The sequence below is a fragment of the Canis lupus genome, chromosome 3 (genome assembly GCF_011100685.1).
Source record: "Canis lupus familiaris isolate Mischka breed German Shepherd chromosome 3, alternate assembly UU_Cfam_GSD_1.0, whole genome shotgun sequence".
NCBI lineage: Eukaryota > Metazoa > Chordata > Mammalia > Carnivora > Canidae > Canis > Canis lupus.
In genome coordinates this window covers 5,659,902-5,675,875 of record NC_049224.1, presented here as the reverse complement: position 1 = coordinate 5,675,875, position 15,974 = coordinate 5,659,902, and the positions used below count along the sequence as shown (strand labels likewise).

The 15,974-nt window shown below is 35.8% G+C and overlaps 1 long non-coding RNA gene across 11 annotated transcripts in view; it reads left to right on the top strand.

The window, feature by feature from the left end:
* LOC102156861 overlaps positions 1 to 15,974 on the top strand; it is a 147,706-nt gene that overhangs the window by 54,299 nt on the left and 77,433 nt on the right. The window contains exon 4 of one of the 11 annotated variants that reach the window (XR_005356583.1): positions 13,821 to 13,900. The exons of 9 other annotated variants lie outside the window; for them this stretch is intronic. This is a non-coding gene — a long non-coding RNA (uncharacterized LOC102156861). Of the gene's footprint in view, positions 1 to 5,995; positions 6,337 to 13,820; positions 13,901 to 15,974 lie in introns of those variants that run through there. One more of the 11 variants, XR_005356582.1, reaches the window with a different exon arrangement.

The following is a 15,974-nucleotide window of genomic DNA, read 5'->3' as shown; positions in this document are numbered from 1 at the left end:
CTCATCATATTCCATTGCAATGAGAGCACTGATTTATTCATTTAACATTTATTAAATGCCTATTAGCTTCTGGAAACTATGCTTGCCATTAAGGATATATTACAGAAAAAGACAGCCCGGGCTCCTGGATTTATAGATTTTACTTTTGATGGATTTAACTGAAGATTAATTAATATCAGGGCAGACATAAGGATAGGCTTCTGCCAAATTTTATGAGTGTACTGTAGGTATAGGCATGTTTTTCCCCTGGGAGTTAGACCCTAAATCTTTAAACAGATTCTCAGAGTAATTTGTTACCTTATTGCCTAAAAAATTCCTTCCCTGAGTGAGAGAGGTTGGAGTCAAAAATAAATTACAGCTAACTGAGGGATACTTTCATCACTGAGTGTGAAATACTTATTTTAGGTTATTAAAAGAGCAAAACCAACCAAACGCACAAAAGCAAACTATTAAATTTTCATCAAGTAGGAGTTGATATTTAAATTCGTCTTCTATTCATCAGGGATCTTGCCCCTTATAGACCAAGACTGGGGAGAGGAGGAGATCCAGAACCAGAACCAGAAGGCAGAACAAGGGAAAATTCACTGAAAGGAGCGGGGAGGGGTAGGGACTTAACAAGAAGTGTTACTCTGGTGTATCACCAAGAGCACTGGAGCTCCTAATTCAAAACGCAGTACTATAGAGATTCAGGAGAAACTTGTTCAAGACTGAGCTTCCCTGAATAATTGTAGTGTTAATTCAGGCCATCTGCACTTGCAGTCCTCAAGCAAGGGATTCTCTGGTTAGACAAGAAATTCCTTTACCCCCATTTTACTCCAGATGATATGTAAAGGTGCAATCAGTCTCTGCACACTGCCCAACAGAGGGTACGTTTGAATGAAGCAGCCCTTTTTTAACACTGGTGCAGTAGAAACTCCCCGAAGTTGATATTGCAACTTACTTCCCAAGAGACATTTATGGAAAAAAGAGACATATTGAGCAAGAAGACCTACCTACTTGCTTGTGTCCTGCAAGAAGATAATCAGAATATAATCTGTAATTATACATTAATAAGTAAATTAAAAAAAAAAGTCTCCTGAACCTTGTCCCCATCATATGGCCACTTAAAATTCCCTCTTAAATTCTCAAGGGCTCAGCAAGATAGGTAGAAAAGTTATTTGGTGTACACAAGATAACACAAGAAATACTTTAATAAATTCCTGAAAAAAAATCATTAGGTAAAAGTCCTTTTGATCAGCATCCCCTAGCCTGATTCACTTCCTTACTCCTCAGAGGAAAGTATTTTTCTGAACTTGCTCTGTAATTTTTCTGTCCTTTTTGTTATATACATTTGGTTCATTTAGTACCCAAATCAGAAATATTGTATTTTATGAGAGAATTTCATTATTATTGTTCTTGTAAAAATACTGTTCTGAGACCATCTATTTATTTAAAGTAACATCTTGGGGATTTTTTTACAGACCTACTTCTTTATCTGAGTAGCTTGGCCTTACTATATATGTATATATGTGTGTATATGTATGTGTATATATATAGTGTATATGTGTATATTTAGATTGGTTTGATTTCTATTTGTTTGTGTTGGATCTGATTAACAGTATCACTTAGGGCTCTTGTGGCCTGTTGGAGGTCATTCTCTTGGTCTTTTCAGAAAACACAGAAATGACTTTGTACCGTCATGACTAGGGCATTTGGACTAACTGAAACTACCATTGGCTTTTTTTCTGTAGATCAAATCCTCAGCTAAGCCAAGAATGAGGATTCACGAGATCAGATATTAAAAAGAAAATGTCAAAGTAGTAGGGAAAAAGAGGGCATGTGCCACACAGTTACTTCAATGACAGACTAATTTGTGTGTGTGAGTTGGGGGCCTTTCTTGAAACTCCTAGTAACTCAGAATGTGCTAACAGAAGTTAATTTGTGTCAGTAAAGCTGGTGGGGGCTTGTTCCACTACAGAATTAGGATGAAAAGAACATATAAAAATTTGAAGGAAAAAGGTGACCAATGGCTGGCAAAGCCTAAGACATGTGCAACTACTTTATTTTAGGAAAATTGGTAGATATTCAGAAGATGGTTTTGGACTAAAAACACAAACCAAGAAAGGTTAAAATTCCCAACAACTACTTATGCTTTAAACTCTTTTTTCACATGCAAAATGAAGGGTTTGATGAAAATTATAGTATCCTTCTAATTCCATGCTTTCTACATAAATTTCATCAGATTCTTATTTTCTTTAAAATAGCAATAATAAAACCTCAGATTTAAATTTGATATTCAATAATTTTATGACCTTTCAGGAAAACAAGCAGTTAGGAAAATCAGACGAGAATCGCAGAGGTTCATTACAGGTTATCTGGCAATGACCTAACTGGGCCTGGGAACTTGTCATCCCCCCTTTCGGGAGAAGGGATTTGCCCACATTCAGTCTGTTCCCAGGAGCTAAAGACCTCTAATGTCCGTAAGTGTCAGGCAGATAGCATTTCCTTGCAGTCTCCTCAAAACTGGCAACGAGGCTAACCTTGATTAAAGCCCAAAATACTTATTCTCTGAAGACAAACCTGATTTTACTCTTACCCTCAAAATAAAGTAATAATAAAGGAGAGTTACACTGGTAGGACATAGCCTCAAATAAAGTCCCATGTAGTAAGTTGTTTCTCTCTGCAGTCAATGACCACTGCCCCTCTACAATTTGCCACCAGTTGACCCTGATGTCTCTCACTTCTACCAAATAACCTGTATTACTATTCACAGCAATATATTAAAGCTGCTCTCAGAAATTATTACTGAAACTAGCCTCCTGTTTACTTTCTACTTTTACACTGCATTAATCACTTTTCACTTTCTTACAAATTTCTAGATTATAATTTACACAGGAATATCAAAACATCTGTATAATGCTTTTTTGATAGTTAGTTTTTCATTCATATTCAATATTCATCAGGCTATTGATAATTTAACCCAGTAAGTCACCAAAAGGAACTTGAGACTTGCTTAAAATATACAAATATATTTTATATATATATATAATATATATAATGTTGCTTCAAATATATACATTATATATAAATATATAATATAATAAATATAATTTATATAAATTAAATAAAATATTATAATATATAAATAATAAATTGTTGCTTAAAATATATATGTTATGTATGTGTATGTTATGTATGTGGTAAATGACGTAGTGGGTTATTTGGGAAGGGGAGAGCTGTGGTATGAATGAAAAGCTTTAAGGAAAAGTCTAAATTATTCATATAGTTAAAACTTTAAGATAGTTCTTCCAGCTTTTTGATGATCACTATATTCTATAAAAGCATTGTCTTCTCGAAAATGAACAGCCTTTGAGCCCATCTACAAATTGCATACGTTGAAGCCAACACCAATGCAAGAACAGACTACCCTGTCTGTCTCCACTGTCCTGCTTTTACTTAAATAGTCATTCAGGTGGAAAAATGCCAGCCTTCCTGCCCTGGGGCTTGTTGAGTTCACTCACAGATGTCTGGCTCAGATTACAAGTGCATTCAATGGCACTGATGCCAGGCCGAGCCTGGGAATTTCCTTGACCTTATCGTGCAGTATAAAAGTTTGAATGATCTCATGAAACAGGTCTAGGATAGCTTTGGCTAATTTTAAAGTAGATCTTACCTTTCCTAAAAGGAATCTTCCTTTAAAAAAAAATCTATTAATCTCTGCAGCATATTGTGGTAGGGAAAAAGTACTAAAAGGTGGTGGAAGAATGACTTGTAATGGCAATCAGCAGAACACTATTAATCTGACATTGATGGGGAATGATCTGTACACATATGTTAATTTTGCAGATAATTGAAGCTTAACTTTTCAGGCACTGAAAGTAACCGTTTTAATAGAAATATTTCTAAAACATATTACACACATCTCTGCTTTCTAAAGCAGAGTGAATTTAATATAATTTTACCCTTCCATTAAAGCTCAAAATGTCTACCTACATGAATGCCAATCTGTTCTGTAATAGGATACCGGGTGAAACCAGTGTGTCTCGGGGAGCTACACAACAGGTCACACTCAAGCGTTTTTCAGTTTTTCTGTATGCCCATCCTATCAACTATGACTTTTACTATTATCCAGGTGCCTGACTAGCAATCTGCAAGCTTGAGTCTAATTTACTTTTTCCATTTTTGCTGAATCTTGGGAAATTAGCTAACTAGCCTTATGAGAAAAGATCAGGAGGTATGAAGCTATTTAACAAAAGTACGACATTTCTTTAAAGGAATATCATGGACTACATATCCCTTCATAGATTCACACAATGCATATATTTTGGATTCTTCCCACCTTCTAGATGTGAGAGCTACAAAGAGGAAAATGACATATGTCCTCAAGAATGGGGAACCTGTGCAAATAAAATTATAGGATAGGAAATATAAACTTTCAATACTGAGGTTATATTATGGGTCAACAACTTCAGATGAAATCACAAAAACCGGGATCCCTGGGTGGCGCAGCGGTTTAGCGCCTGCCTTTGGCCCAGGGTGCGATCCTGGAGACCCGGGATCGAATCCCACATTGGGCTCTCGGTGGGTGGAGCCTGCTTCTCCCTCTGCCTATGTCTCTGCCCCTCTCTCTCTCTCTCTCTCTGTGACTATCATAAATAAATAAAAATTAAAAAAAAAGAAAGAAATCACAAAAACCTTTAAATAAACATAAAGCAAGTAGTATTTTTCTATTTAACAGATGGAGGGGATAAAACGAGTTAAATAACTTGCCAGTGTCAGAAGTGGCAGAGCCAAGCTTTGAAAAGTTGTGTCTCTGAACTTAAAACCTATGAACTTTCCCTTATCCCTAAGTGCCATTTCTCTTCCTTTTTCTCCCCACTTCCCTTCCAGTAACGCACAAAAGGTTGTGAAAAATGGTGCCAAAGTGATGAGGTAATTTGCTCAAAGCAGCAAGGCTTCTGAGAGTCTATCTTTACTTCTTTCCCTTATAGTACTATGCTGATTCGCCCTCATGTATAAATCTAAGCTTAATGACTTTTTCTTCCACGTCTGGGGTTGTTCATGGCCAAATCCTATAGAATTAAGACAGCCAGACAACTGAAATCTGGATAAGTGAGATGGCGTTGACTTCTGCAGGGCAATCTTCTGCCCAACTGGTTGATTGTTTACGAACTTTAGGAAGGCAGAAAAAGAACAAGCACACAATGGCAATGGGGTATACAGAAGGAAAGCATGGGATCAATAAATGCGCATGCAATCAGGCTTGGAAAGGACCTGGATGGAGCCATATGGATGTTGAGGAGTTAGCTCTAAGCAGCATGTTCTGTGGGGCTTCCTGTGGTGAGCTACTCAGCCCAGGGAATAAAAGGCAAGGCAGTTTAGGGAGAGCAGAACCCTAATGTCAGGGGCAACTATTTATATTTTTTTAAAAAAAAGACGCTAAATCTTGGGACTACAGAAAAAATCAGCAACTGAGATATTTTTGGCTATGAAACACGCTTTGTGTGCACTCTGTGTTATTCTCTGGACTTAGTTTGCTTACTTTTTTTATAGTAAACATTGTTTTTCTTGTTAAAACATTAGTAATAATATTCAAAAACCTGATTTTATAACATTTGTACATGAAACACATCCAAATCTGGGTTTTTCCTAAACCAATTCAAAACATGCTCTAGAATAATTTATGCTTCAAAAAGCAAGGCAAATTACCTAGCATATAAATCATTAAGATTTACATAATGGTTTTGCCTTTGAGATTGGAACAAGGAATATATGCAATAGTGAGCTCAATATTTGGAGGATCAAGAGTCTTCTAAAATTTTCCTAAGCTCTCTTCACGTTTAATAGAATGGGTGAAAGAAAAGTTTCTCTTGAGCGGACACTCAGACCAAATAGATATGATCCCAGGATAAGAGCCAACAAGTGAGAGAACAATGAGATAGTCAGGGAACGCTAAGAGGTTGCTAAGATTTGCCTTAAGTCACTTTACCTTCAGGGACTCTTTATTTCTTGTCAGGTTAAGAGGAGACACCTCATATCACCGTCATCCTACCTAAACACAGGCTGTGATCGCCAAGGTTGTTAGGAGATACTGTGAAATCATAGAAAACAACATCAAGATTTGATAATCACCTATTGTTCTGTTCACACTTACTTGAAAGGAAACAAAGTTCTTTAGAGCAGAGCCAATGAACATTGCTCGCCAAAACAATAGAAATGAGATATTAATCAAACATATTCTCATGCCTCTAGTGAAAGAATGATATGAATAATAAAGTGATTAATAGGAGACAACAAACCTTTCAGTCCCTGTCAGCATTTGTATGCAGCATGCTTGGATAACTTAATGAATTAATATATCCTCCATGAAAGCCTGGAAGCCAGAATTATCTTCAGCGGGGTCACACCTTATTTTCAAGAGTTTCCAAGCTCTGTGTTAATTCCCTGCATTGATATGCGAACCAGAATTGTTGATTTAATATTCATTGCAGAACCGAGGTCTGAACATTAAAACATATCACAACCTAGTGGACTTTTAGTGAAGCGCTAGACAGACAATGTCACTTTTGATTGAGTTCTTCTTCTATCAGAGCCAATTTAGCACATGCCACCTCACTTAAACAACAACAGAATCCTTGTCACCCTGACTGTAATGAAATCTTGGAAGAAAAGCTGTACAAAGAAAACAGAAGATAATACAAAACAAGTTTATCAGAGAAACGTCAAGGAGGCAACCATGATTGTGAAAGGACATTCTTCTTCTACATAATCTTTGAGCCACGCAGAACTTACTGCCAAAAAAGATAACTTAATAATAATGAATCAGGTTGCTTCTTGCACGAGATATGCCTGTATTAAAATAGTGTCTGGCAGCCAAGTCCCGAAAACATGGCAGCACATTAAAACTGGCCATAAAAACGGTAAATGGTCTTAGAGAGACATTTAAGGAGACAAGCAACAGCATCTAAATTGCCATATGTTAAAACAAGTATTTGAGTGGGCCAGGCACGGGAGTCTAATTGTCTCCTGTGAAGGCAACCAGCTCTGAATGGGGCCTATGGGAAGGAACTAGATATAAAGGAAGGCAGGGATTTCATAATCCAGATTCTCTGTGCTTCCTCAGCAGTTTCTATTTTAGAACTTTTCATTGCTACCTTCATACTTTCTGTTAAGCTTCTGTAACTCTGGTTAAGAAACAGACAGAAGAGTAGGTCTGAGTTCTGGTTTAATCCTTTTGTACTGTTCCCTGATCCTTCATAAGAATACATTTTCCCTCCATTCACACAGATTACAGGCCATGATTGAACAAAGACATAGAAGGATGCCCTCTGTAGCTGAAGTCTAGGAAAAGAAAAAGAAAAAAAAAAAAAAAAGAGAAAAACTGTCCTGCACAGATTCCCCATGCTGACTCTCTCTGAGATGTTTGATAGCTTCCAACTGCTTTGGAAGTTGAAGATAAGTCTTGGCCTGCTCATGAGAAGCTCTGCCAATTTTGCAGAGACATCTTTTGGTGGGAAATATTGGGAACTTGGAGAGTACTCCTATTTCTTTATATATATATTACTGGAGTTCGATATGCCAACATATAGTGTAACACCAAGTGCTCATCACGCCAAGCAGCCCCCCAGTGCCCGTCACCCAGTCACCCCATTCCCCCATCCACCTCCCCTTCCACTACCCCTTGTTCGTTTCCCAGATGCCCTCTTTGAACTAACAGAAAGCTCTACATGCCTCCTTCCCCTCAAAACAGTATTTCTTAGATCTCTCTGAAAAACAGTTCATTCCTTCCCTCATGTAACCCCTTCAGTCAGGCTGCGGGCCCATGTCCCTGATGACAATCCACCATTTCCTACTAAACAAACAAAACTTCCCCTATGGAATTCCTAGGACTTTATAGCACTGTCTGAAACCCTACTTGTGACTATGAACTTTAGACAATATATTCATATTTATTAACATCCGGTTTACAATTCTCCTTCCGTCTAAATCCAGCTTTTGAGATAATGTCTCCACTGTTGTGGGAGCCTGATTTTACAGTAATGGTCCACCCTCCAGTCTACTCTAGCCATCTTCTTTTGTGATTGCCACCCGGACCTTCCCTAGTCCAAGAGACACGAAAGCTATAGTTTTCTAGTGCAGGAATAGAGAACTCAAAGTGTAGAAGAGAGCATAAAAGAAAGGACCAGTACATTAAAATTGGTGGGATAATACAGAATTTGAAAGAAGTGACACTGACTAATCAGGTACTTGTTAAGTAGAAGACAGTCAGGTAAGAACAGGGTACAAAAAAGTGAGGAATCAGGGACTGGAGGTACTAAAGAAATGGAGAACAGAGGTAGAATTTGAGTAAATGTGTGGGAGTAATAGACAAAACAAGTAATTGTGGTCAAGGATTCATAGGTAAAGGCAAAATTAAGAATACCAGGAAATAATTTTTAATTCAAATCTCTTCAATTCAATTGCATCTATTTGTCTCTGTATTTGATATGCTGAGAAAAGATGTTCTTTTTGTGATATTGATCCTACACTACAACTTTTCCAGAAATATTACGGGCTAAGTATTCAAGCTTTACTTTTTAACATTTCTTTAATTTATTCTTTTCTGGGGTGATCTTTACCCTCAAGCTACCAACTAACTCAAGTTTTCTTATCATAATTATCAAATTTTAAAATATAGTTTCTTTCTTCCTTCTTCTACACAAACTCAACAAAAGAGTATGCGTGATCTTCACCTCGCATTTCTTCTACCCCAACAACCACTAAAAATTTTCTTCCTCAACTTCTTCACCTTATCTGAGCATGTCTTGTCAGCATCCTTTGCTGGTTGACATCACAACTTGAGCAATACCATCATATGAAGTAGAATTTACCATAAAGAGCTTCAGGGAATTTTTTTTCTCTTCACTGCCTCTCCTACTAGACTGTGCATACTTTGAAGTAATGTCGTATTTATTCTTTTATCTCTTTGTAAAATGCCCCAGTTGCCTTAAAGCTTATCAAAAAGGTTGCCTGATGAATATTTCATTAAATTCCAATTAATTTTAACCCTATTATTTACATATATTTCCAGACATTTTACTCAAATACTAATGAAACTGCATGACCCTATTTATGCAACAGAAAACAGCCATGCACATTCTAGAGGAAAGTTGCTTTTTCTTTTTTCCAGAGCTTATATCAATAACCCATGTGAACAATTTCTTGCTATTTTTAAGTTTTAGAAAATGTAGAAAATGCACAAGTCATACATATAAAAGCCAGTAATTATCCTGTCCAAAGGTAACCACTAACCTGACTTTAAACATAATACATTAGTTTTGGTTGCTCAAAAAAATTAGGGAGATCATATGGATACATATTAAACTTTACATCCTAGTAATAGAAAACAAATCCTCTTTGTCAATACACCAAAACATTCAGAATTTAAAACATTTAATATTGATCCTTTATTAGAACTGACAGAAAAATAAATAATTCTATAAAGAAATTTCACAAAAAAACACCGAATCAATGTGCAACAAAAATAGAAATTATTTACACACAAAAATAAAGGTTTATCTACTTAGAACTTTATAAATATGCATCTACTATTTAAACATATACATTTATATGTAAGTGTATATGTGTTTTTTAAGTTCTATAATGATAGGAACAATTTCTTTCTGATATAAATAAAGGAAAATTTATTCTACCGATGACATTAAACTATCATCAATGGAGAAAGAGTAGGTGGTGTGAAAAGTTGACGAAGAACAAGATATATGTATTGTCTAAAAGTATCTTTCCACAAATCACTTACCATTTATAAGAGAATGTATGACGACTATATGTGGAGAATCTAGTGGATAGCTAACAAAGTGATCACAGACATTATTAGTTGCATCAAACGAATTTCTGGAAACTCCCCAAAATGACTAAAAGTAGATATTTTATATTTTTTCCTTATAGATCATATACTAATTTTTATATCTCTAGATTTCATGGATCTAAACTGTATATATTTTTCACTAAATCCAATGTGTGCAACAGCAAGTGCAAAGAAAAGCACTAACTGTACTGAAGACATAATGATTGGAATTCCTTAGGAAATAACTTGATTTAGAGTTGAAGAACATGCAGTTTAACAAATAATACTTTGATCGGGGTGCCTGGGGGCTCAGTCAGTTGAGCATCCAATTCTTGTTTTCGGCTCAGGAGATCACACCCACATCCAGCCAACTCTGCACTCAGCTCAGAATCTGCTTGAGGTTCTCTCCCTCCCTCTCCCCCTGCCCCTCCCCCCACCCATGCGTGTGCATGTATGCTCACTCACTCTCTCGCTCCCTCTAAAATAAATAGAATCTTTAAAGAAACAAATAATATTTTTGAACTGTACAGGAAAGATAGTGAAACATTTGTTGTACATCATGAATCAATAGATTTTTTTTAAATACAACGAAATGCATTTTCACTTTTTTGGTCTTTGGTACCTTCATTTTTTAAATTGAAATTTGTATTGAGATAATTTTAGATTCATATACAATTGCAAGAAATAGAGAACCCACATACACTTCTTGCAGTTTCCACAAACACTAATATTTTATAAAACTAAAGTTTAGTATTAAAACCGGGATATCTACATTGATTTAGTCTTCCAATATGAGTCAGATTTCTCTAGTTTTACTTGTACTCATTTGTGTATGGTATTTATCTATAAACTAAAGTTATATAGGCAAAATGTTGAACAGCTCCAATATAACAAAGACTCCTCCTTTTACTCTTCTTTAATCACTCTTCCCCCATGCCCCTCCTGTCTGTTCCCATACTGGCAACCACTAAACTGTCCTCCACTTCTAAAAGCTTTTCATTTCAAAAATGTTAGATAAGCTGAATCATGCATTATATATTCCCTTTGAGACTGGTATTTCTCATTCAACAGAATGCCACTGAGATTCATCCGAGTTGTTAACATATCTAGTTTGTTCCTTTTTATTGCTGAATTTTACTACAAGGGGTATGGGCACACAGCTTGTTTAGCCATTCACCTATTGAACATCTGGGAACATTATAGCTTCTTGGCTATGACAAAAAAAAGTTGCAACAAACATTTATGCATCAGTCTTTGTGTGAACACAAATTTTATTTCTCTCAAATAAATACCCAAGAGTACAGTTATTGTGTTGTATGGTAATTGTGGCTTTGGTTTTATAATAAAGTAACAAACTGTTTTACTGATTGGCTGCACCATTTATGTTCCCATGAGCAATTTTTGAGTGATCCAATTTCTCCCTGTTCTCACCCATTTGTTACCATCATTTTTAAAAAAGTTATTGTGCGAAGTATGTAGTGACATCTCATTGTGATTTTAATTTTCTTTTCCTTCCTGGCTAATGATGCTGAATATCTTCTTCCATGAAATGTCTGTGTCTTTTTGTCTATTTCCAAATTATACTTTTTGTTTACTTAATTTCTACTGTTGAATTTTGAGAATCCTTTGTGTATTACAGATATTGATCCCATGGTAGATATTTGCAAATATTTTCCCCCAGAATATTTCAGATTCTTCACATGGACTTTTTTAATGCAACTTTATTGAAGTTTAATTTATATACAAAGAACTAAATGCATTGAATATGTGTAATTGGATAAGATTGGACATATGCAAACACCTGTGATACTATCATAACAATCCATGTAATAAGCATATCCAGCACCTCCCAAATTATCCTTATTTGCTTTTGATTTTTTTTTTCTTTTCTTGTTTCTTATCTGTTTTGTATTTGGGGAGGAAGGGCACTTAATGTGACATCTTCCCTCAATAAATTTTGAAGTATGCAATACCACATTGTTAACTATAGGCACTATGTTGTATAACATACCTCTAAAATTTATTTATTTAGAATAAGTGAAATTTTATACCATGGAACAACTCCTTTTCCCCCATCCCTCAATTCCTGACAATCACTACTGTGTTTTTTGCTTCTATGAGTTTATTTTTGATATCTCAAAGACGTAGAATCATGCAGTATTTGTCCTTCTGTGACCAGTTTATTTCACTTTGCATAATATCCTTCATCCATTTTGTTGTAGTTGGCAGGGTTTTTTGTTGTTGTTGTTGTTGTTGTCATTTTTTGAGAGGCAGAGGGAGAGAATGTTAAGCAGGTTCCATGCCCAGCACAGAGCCTGATGCGTGGGGCTCAATCTCACAACCCTGAGATAGTGACCTGAGCCAAAATTAAGAGTCAGACACTTAACCAAGTGAGCCACCCAGGATATCCTTCTTTTTTTAGGCTGAATAATATTTCATTTTGTACATCATATTTTCTTTATCCATCCATTTGTCAATGGACACATGGATAGTTTCCATATCTTGGTGATTGTGAATAATACTGCAATGAAGATACTGTCTTGAGACCCTCATTTCAATTCTTTTGGACATATATACCCAGAAATAGAATTGCTGGATCATATGGTAGTTCTATTTTTTTAATTAATTAATTAATTAATTAATTAATTAATTATGATAGTCACACACACAGAGAGAGAGAGAGGCAGAGACATAGGCAGAGGGAAAAGCAGGCTCCATGCACCGGGAGCCCAATGTGGGACTCGATCCCGGGTCTCCAGGCTCGCACCCTGGGCCAAAGGCAGGCGCTAAACCGCTGCGTCACCCTGGGATCCCTTTTTTTTAATTTTTAAAGGAACCTCCATACTGTTTTTTATAGCTGCTATTTCATTTCACATTACCATCAACAATGTTCAAGGGTTCCCCTTTCTCTGCATCCTTGCCAATACTTGTTTTGTTTTGGAGGTAGCAATCCTAACTACTGTGAAGTGATGTCTTACTGCAGTTCTGATTTCCATTTCCTGATCATTAATGGTGTTGAACATCATTTCCTACACCTGTTTTCCATTTGTATGTCTTCTCTGAAGAGATATCTGTTCAAGTCCCTTGCTTATTTTTAACTGGGTTGTTTTCTGTTTTACCTTGTTTTTAGATTTTTGCTATTAGGTTGCAAGACTTTCACATTGGCCTTTGTAAAGCAAATGTTATTAATTTTAATGAGATCCAACCTATATGTTTCTTTCTATGGATTGTGTTTTCAGGCTAGGACTATGAATTCTGACTAGTGATAGGCCCCAGACATGTTCTTTTTTTTTCCCCTAAAAGTTGTATAGCTATATGTTTTATATTTTCATCTGCTATCCATTTTGAATTAATTCTTTTATCATGTTTAGGTTGAGGCTCATTTCTTTTTTTTTTTTTTTTTTTTTGCCTACATATAACCAATTGTTCCAACACCATCTATTGAACAGGCTATCTTTCTTCAATTGAAATGCCTTTGCACCTAGTCAAAAATCAGTTGGACATATCTGAGTGGTCATACATCAGCTCCATTTATCTATGTGTCATCACATGACAAGTAGCAACTCTCTTGTTCATTGTTGCTATGTAGCAAAACTTAATATTCAGTAAAGTAAGTACTCCCACATCATTCATGGTCAAAATTGCCTTACCTATTATAGTCTTATTACCTTTCTATATAAATTTTAAAATTATTTTGTCTATGTTTACAAAAACTTTGCAGGAATTTTTATATTAATTGCATTAAGATTATAGATCTGTTTGGGAAAAAATAACATTTGCTATCTTGAGACTTCCTTTCCATGAACATGGTATGTCTATTTATTTTCTTCTCTAATTTTAAGCATATGGTTTCTGTACATAGTTTATTAAGTGTATACTTAAGTACTTCACTTTCTTTGACATAGTTGTAATGGTTCTGTGGTTTTAAATTTGGTGTTCATTGTTAATACATAGAAATGCAATTAATTTTTTAACATACTGTTCTTTTTTATAGTTACCTGCAGAGGCAGACAGATCCTACAAAAAGTATAGCTCAGATATTGAAATTGACAATACAACACATATACCATGAAGGTATAAAAGGTTTATTATATGACTGAAGTCTCTGAGGGAATAGGGCAGACCTCTCAAGCAGGTCCTAAAGGGCTTAAGAGAGCTAGGAAAGAACTAGCTTAGTTTTATATCATGGTTAGGAGGTGGGGTCTGGATAAGCATTCCAGTACAGTGGAAGGCACTTACATGGTTTGAATTCCCTACTAAAACCAAAGGATGGACCACCCAGGCTTTTTCATCAGCTAGTCCATGTATGGGTCATAAGGGCATAAAGGATGAGTAACTCTTAAAAGTCCTCACTGTCAGGGTGCCTAGGTGGCTCATCTGATTAAACACTTGACTCTTGATTCCAGCTCAGGTCGGGATGTCAGGATTGTGAGATCAAGCCCTGCCTGGGGAGCTGGGCTAGTCAAGGAGCCTGCTTAAGATTCTCTCTCCCCTTCTCCCATAGCCCCTCCCTGCTCTAAAACAAAAGCTCTCACAGTCAACATCAATAATGAAGTCAGATACCTCATTACAGTCTTGTATCATGTAACTTTTATATGCTAACTTATTAGTTCCATAAGTGTTTTTTAGATCCTTAAGCTTTCCTACATTTATAATCATGTCATCTGCAGAGACCAGTTCATTTTTTCCTTTCCATCCTATACAGGTTTATTTGTCTCAATTTACTGTAGTAGCTAAAATTTCCAGGGCTAAAATGAAAAACTCTTTCTCCCAATCCTAGGGGAACAATACTCAATTTTCCATCACTAAACATGATGTAAGCTAGACATTTTTATGAGTTAGAGTGGATATTTCATCAAATGCTTTTTCTGTGTCAACTGATATGATCGTATGATTTTGCTTTTGTAGCATGCCAATGCTAAATGCCATTATAAATGTCAAAAATCAAATATTTAAGATTAAACTTATTGAAAGTCATTAAATTCCCAATCACCTTTTCTCAAAATCACTGTGATTTCCTATTGCAACTGATAGGGCAAACCAAACATTTATTCTTGATGTTACTTTGTATATTTTTGGTTTTACACACAAAAAAAAGAAATACAATATTTCATTTTTCCTTGGATATAGCATAGTAGTCAAGGACTTTCTGTATCTAGTCTCCTAATAAAATTTGTATTGTTAGTAATAAGGATAGTGATGTTTTGCCAAACTAAAAAGGGGCCATGTAAAACTATTCACAGATTTGTAAGTATATCCAATGTGTTTTTAATGATTATCTCTTGTGGTATATTAAACTCATAAAATGCTTTATTTTATAGTCATATATACTAAACTGAAAGTTGAGTGAGTAATGGATGGTTTATCTAGCTTTCACTATTTATCAGCTCTGATTCTTTTTCATATACAATCACTTATACATGAAGAAGAAGAGAAAAAAACCTCCCTTGGCAATTTCTCTCTGAACCATTACTCCCAATTAGGTCCAAGTTGTTCAAGGCACTCTATTTTTATGGTGAAGTCTTTTGTCAATTAAATGAAAGCCTGCATTTACTGCAAGTGTTCTTCTTGGAGGAGGCAGGCCAGAAATCACTGCTAGTTGGAACAAGAATTTCCTGCTTGGCTCCATTTATGATAATGACTAAATCTTTGATGAACACTGCATTGGTGACAGTGTTGGCATTTAGCAGCAGTGGCCTCCTGTGTGGTAGAGACAGAGAAGATAAACTTCTTCCACTTTAAGGAAGAAAAGGGCAATTAAAGCACTGTTGTATGTCTTCACTTACCCTGTTGTTTCATACATATTTTCAGATGGCTGAATATTGTAAATTTCTTCACATAAGTTTCATGTATAATACCATTAGGTGACAAGTAGTCTCCCACATATGAACGAAAATTCCTGGAGCACTTCCATGCTAAACAAAACTTTGTGTCAATGTCAGCTGTTCAAATGTACTTAAATCTTTCCAGAAAGCAGAAAGATGATAATGTGAAATCATGTAAGTGCTTGGGGATCTCCCACAGCCATAAATCATAACTAGAAAACAAAGCAAGCCCTGGGCAAAATTGCATAATAAAGGAAAGTGTGTCTTTGTTACTCCCCCAACTTTCTCAGTGTGTGTCTCGTCTATTTCTGGGTTTCTGTGAA